Source organism: Pipra filicauda, unplaced genomic scaffold (genome assembly GCF_003945595.2).
Source record: "Pipra filicauda isolate LSUMZ 115617 unplaced genomic scaffold, ASM394559v2 scaffold865_size63488_pilon, whole genome shotgun sequence".
Taxonomy (NCBI): domain Eukaryota; kingdom Metazoa; phylum Chordata; class Aves; order Passeriformes; family Pipridae; genus Pipra; species Pipra filicauda.
The window spans coordinates 20,466-26,905 of NW_024105048.1; positions in this window are offsets into that span (position 1 = coordinate 20,466).

Below are 6,440 nucleotides of genomic sequence, written 5' to 3' on the forward strand. Positions count from 1 at the left end.
AAAGCCCAGACATGTCATAATGGTGCAGGCCTCCTCATGGCACTGACCTCATAAAGCACAGACATGTCATAATGGTGCAGGCTTCCTCATGGCACTGACCTCATAAAGCCCAGACACCACATAATGGTGCAGGCCTCATCATCACACTGACCTCAAAAAGACAAGACACCTCATAATGGTGCAGGCCTCATCAACACAGTGACCTGATAAAGCCCAGACACGTCATTACGGTGCAGGTCTCATCATAGCACTGACCTCATAAAGCCCTGACAGGTCAAAATGGTGCAGGACTCCTCAAGGCACTGACCTCATAAAGCCCAGACATGTCATAATGGTGCAGGCCTCATCATCACACTGACTTCATATAGCCCTGACACCTCATAATGGTCAAGGCCTCATCATCACAGTGACATAATAAACCCAAGACATGTCATAATGGGGCAGGCATCATCATCACACTGACCTTATAAAGCCCAGACACGTCATAATGGTGCAGGCCTCATCATCACACTGACCTCATAAAGCCCAGACACCTTATAACAGTAGTGCCATAATCATCACAGCGACCTCATAAAGTCCAGACACGTCATAATGATGGAAGTCTCTTATACACACTGACCTCATAAAGCCCAGACATGTCATAATGGTGCAGGGCTCATCATGGCACTGACCTCATAAACTCCAGACGTCATACTGGTGCAGGCCTCATCATCACACTGACCTCATAAACCCCTGACACCACATAATGGTGCAGGCCTCATCATCACCGCGACCTCAAAAAGACCAGACACCTCATACTGGTGCAGGCCTCATCATGGCACTGACCTGATATAGCCCAGACACGACATTATGGTGCAGGCCTCATCATGGCACTGACCTCATAAAGCCCAGACATGTCATAATGGTGCAGGTCTCATCATCACACTGACCTCATAAAGCCCAGACATGTCATAATGTTGCAGGCCTCATCATGGCACTGACCTCAAAAAGTCGAGCCATGTCATAATGGTGCAGTCCTAATCATCACAGTGACATAATAAAGCGCAGATATGTCATAATGGTGCAGGCATCATCACCACACTGGTATGATAAAGCCCAGACAAGTCATACTGGTGCAGGTCTCATCATGGCACTGACCTCATGAAGCCCAGACATGTCATAATGGTGCAGACCTCATCTTCACAGTGACCTCATAAAGCCCAGGCACCTCATAATGGTGCAGGCCTAGTCATTACAGTGTCCTCATAAAGCCCAGATATGTCATAATGGGGCAGGCCTCCTCATGGCTCTGACCTCATAACGCCGAGACATGTCATAATTGTGCAGGCCTCATCATCACATTGACATCATAAAACGCAGACATGTCATAATGGCGCAGGCCTTGTCCTCACAGTGACATAAAAAAGCGCAGACATGTCATAATGGTGCAGGCCTCATCACCACACTGATTTTATAAAGCCCAGACATGTCATAATGGTGCAGGCCTCGTCATGGCACCGACCTCATATAGCCCAGAGACGTCATAATGGTGCAGGTTGCATCATCACACTGACCGCAAAAAGCCCAGACACCTCATAATGGTGCAGGCCTCATCATCACAGTGACCTCTTAAACCCCTGGCATGTCATAATGGTGCGCACCTCACCATCACATTGACATCATAAAGCCCAGATATGTCATAATGGTTCAGGCCTCATCACCACACAGATTTGATACAGCCCAGACACGCCATAATGGTGCAGGCCTCATCATCACACTGACCTCATAAAGCCCAGACATGGCATAATTGTGCAAGCCAGATCATGGCACAGACCTCATAAATCCCAGACACCTGATAACGGTAGAGCCCTCATCATCACAGTGACCTGATAAAGCCCAGACACGTCATAATGGTACAGGCCTCCTCATGGCACTGACTTCATAAAGCCGAGTCATGTCATAATGGTGCAGGCCTCATCATCACACTGACCTCATAAAGCCCAGACACCTCATAATGGTTCAGGCCTCATCATCACACTGATTTGATAAAGCCCGGACATGCCAAAATGGTGCAGGCCTCATCATCACAGTGAGTTCAAAATGCCCAGACACCGCATAATGGTGCAGGCCTCATCATCACAGTGTCCTCATAAAGCCCAGACATGTCATAATGGTGCAGGCCTCATCATCCCACTGACCTCATAAAACCCAGACATGTCATAATCGCTCAGGCCTCATCATCACAGTGACGTCATAAATCCCAGACACCACATAATGGTGGAGGCCTCATCACCACATTGACCTCATAAAGCCCAGACATGTTATAATGGTGCAGGCCTCATCCTCACAGTGACCTCAAAAAGACCAGACACCTCATAATGCTGCAGGCCTCATCATCACACTGACCTGATAAAGCCCAGACACGTCATTATGGTGCAGGCCTCATCATCACACTGACCTCATAAAGCCCAGACATGGCAAAATGTTGCAGGCCTCATCATGGCACTGACCTCATACAGCCCAGACATGTCATAATGGTGCATGTTTCATCATCAAACTGTCCTCATAAAGCCCAGACATGTCATAATGTTGCAGGCGTCACCACGGCACTGACCTCATAGAAATCAGACATGTCATAATGGTGCAGACCTCATCATGGCACTGACCTCATAAAGCCCAGACATGTTATGATGGTGCAGGAGTCACCACGGCACTGACCTCATAGAGCTCAGACATGTCATAATGGTGCAGACCTCATCATGGCATTGACCACATAAAGCCCAGACATGTCATAATGGTGCAGGCCTCATCATCAGAGTGACCTCATAAAGCCCTGACATCTTATAATGGTGCAGGCCTCATCACCACACTGATTTGATAAAGCCCAGATATGTCATAATGTTGCAGGCCTCATCATCACAGTGACCTCATAAAGCCCAGACATGACATAATGGGGCAGGCGTCATCATGGCTCTGACCTCATAGCACCCAGACATGTCATAATGGTGCAGGTCTCATCATCACACTGACCTCATAAAACCCAGACACCACATAACGGTGCAGTCCCCATCATCACAGTGACCTGTTAAAGCCCAGACATGTCATAATGGTGCAGACCACTTCATGTCACTGAGCTGATAAAGCCCAGACACCTCATAATGGTGCAGGTCTCATAATTACATTGACCTCATAAAGCCCAGACATGTCATAATGGTGCAGGCCTCATCATCACACTGACCTCATAAAGACCAGACATGTCATAATGGTGCAGGTCTCATCACCACACTGATTTGATAAAGCCCAGACATGTCATAATGGTGCAGGTCTCCTCATGGCACCAACCTCATATATGCCATACACACCATTATGGTGCAGGCCTCATCATCGCAGCAAGGTCATAAAGCCCAGTCACCTCATAATGGTGCAGGCCTCATCATGGCACTGACCTCATAAAGCCCAGACACCACATAATGGTGCAGACCTCATTATCACAGTGACCTTATAAAGGCCAGAGACGTCATTATGGTGCAGGCCTCCTCATGGCACTGACCTCATAAAGCCCAGACATGTCATAATACTGCAGGCCTCCTGAAGGCACTGACCTCATAAAGCCCAGACATGTCATAATGGTGCAGGTCTCCTAATGGCATTGACCTCATAAAGCCCAGACATGTCATAATGATGCGGGCTCATCATCACAATGACCTCAAAAGCCCAGACATGTCATAATGATGCAGGCCTCACCATCACACTTACCTCATAAAGCCCAGACACGTCATAACAGTGCAGACCTCATCATCACAGTGACCTGATAAAGCCCAGACACGTCATAAAGGTGCAGGCCTCCTCATGGCACTGACCTCATAAAGCCCAGACACCACATAATGGTGCAGGCCTCATCATCACACTGACCACATAAAGTCCAGACACCTGATAACAGTGGAGGCCTCATCATCACTCTGACCTCATAAAGCCCAGACACGTCATTATAGTGCAGGTCTAACAAACACATTGACCTCATAATGCCCAGACACGTCTTAATGGTGCAGACCTCATCATCACAGTGACCTCATAAAGCCCAGACATGTCATAATGGTGCAGGCCTCATCATCACATTGACATCATAAAGCCCAGACATGTCGTAATGATGCAGGGCTCATCATCACAGTGACCTGATAAAGGCCAGACATGTCATACTAGTGCAGGCCTCATCATGGCACTGACCGCAGAAAGCCCAGATATGTCATAATGGTGCAGGACTCATCAAGGGACTGACCTCATAAAGCTGAGACATGTCATACTGGTGCAGGCCTCATCATCACACTGACCTCATAAAGCCCAGACGCCGCATAATGGTGCTGGACTCATTATTACACTGATGTCATAAAGCCCAGACATGTCATAATGGTGCAGGCCCCCTCATGGCACTGACCTCATAAATATCAGATATGTCATAATGGTGCGGACGTCATCATCGCACTGACACCATAAAAGCCGGACATGTCATAATGGTGCTGGCCTCATCACCACACTGATGTGATAAAACCTAGACATGTCATAATGGTGCAGGCCTCATCATCACACTGACCTCATAAAGCCCTGACACGTCATAATGGTGCTGGTCTCATCATCACAGTGACCTCATAAAGACCAGACATGTCATACTGGTGCAAGCCGCATCATGGAACTGACCTCATAAAGCCCAAACATCTCATAATGGTGCAGGTCTCATCATGGCACTGACCTCATAAAGCCCAGACATGTCATAATGGTGCAGTCCTCATCATCACACTGACTACATAAAGCCCTGACACCACATAATGGTGCAGGCCTCGTCATCATAGTGACCTCAAAAAGACAAGACACCTCATAATGGTGCAGACCTCATCATCACAGTGACCTGATAAAGTCCAGACACGTCATTATGGTGCAGGTCTCATCATGGCACTGACCTCATAAAGCCCAGACATGTCATAATGGTGCAGGCATCATCATCACACTGATGTCATAAAGTCCAGACACCTGATAACGGTAGAGGCCTCATCATCACGCTGACCTCATAAAGCCCAGACACCACATAATGGTGCAGGTCTCATCATCAAAGAGACATCATAAAGCCCAGACATGTCATAATTGTGCAGACCTCATCATTACAGTGACCTCATAAAGCCCAAACATGTCATAATGGTGCAGGTCTCATCATCACACTGACCTCATAAAGCCCAGACACCTCATAATGGTGCAGGCCTCATCATCACACTGACCTGATAAAGCCCAGACACGTCATTATGGTGCCGGCCTCATCATGGTAATGACCTCATAAGGCCCAGATATGTCATAATGGTGCAGACCCCATCATGGCACTGACCTCATAAAGCCCAGACATATTCTAATGGTGCAGGCCTCATCATCACACTGACCTCATAATGCCAAGACACCTCATAATGGTGCAGGTGTCATCATGGCACTGACCTCATAAAGCCCAGACATGTCATAATGGCGCAGGCGTCACTGACCTCATAAGGCCCTGTCACCTCAAAATGGTGCTGGCCACATCATCACAGTGACCTAATAAAGCCCAGACATGTCATAATGGTGCAGATCTCATCATCACACTGACCTCATAAAGCCCAGACACCTCATAATGGTTCAGGCCTCATCACCACACTGATTTGATAAAGCCCAGACATGTCATACTGGTGGAGGCCTCGTCTTGGCACCGACCTCATATAGGCAAGACACGTCATAATAGTGCCGGTCTCATCTTCACACTGACCTCATAAAGCCCAGACATGTCCTATAGGTGCAGGCATCATCATCACACTGACGTCATAAAGCCCAGACATGTCATAATAGTGCAGGCTTCCGCATGGCACAGACCTCATAGAGCCCAGACATGTCATAATGGTGCAGGCCTCGTCATGGCACTTACCTCATAGAGCCCAGAGACGTCATAATGGTGCAGGTCGCATCATCACAGTGACCTGATAAAGCCCAGACCGCTCATAATGGTGCAGGACTCATCATCACACTGACATCATAAAGCCCTGACACCTCATAATGGTGCAGGCCTCACAATCACAGTGACATAATAAAGCCCAGACATGTCATAAAGGTGCAGACTTCATCATCACTCTGACCTCATAAAGCCCAGACATCTCATAATGGTTCAGGCCTCATCACCACACAGATTTGATACAGCCCAGACACGTCATAGTGGTGCAGGCCTCATCATCACAGTGACCTCATAAAGCCCAGACACGTCATAATGGTGCAGGCCTCATCATGGCACTGACCTCATAAAGTCCAGACATGTCATAGTGGTGCAGGCCTCCTCATGACACTGACCTCATAAAGCTCACATATGTCATAATGGTGCAGTCCTCCTCATGGCACTGACCTTATAAAGCCCAGACATGTCACAATGGTGCAGGTCTCATCATCACATTGACATCATAAAG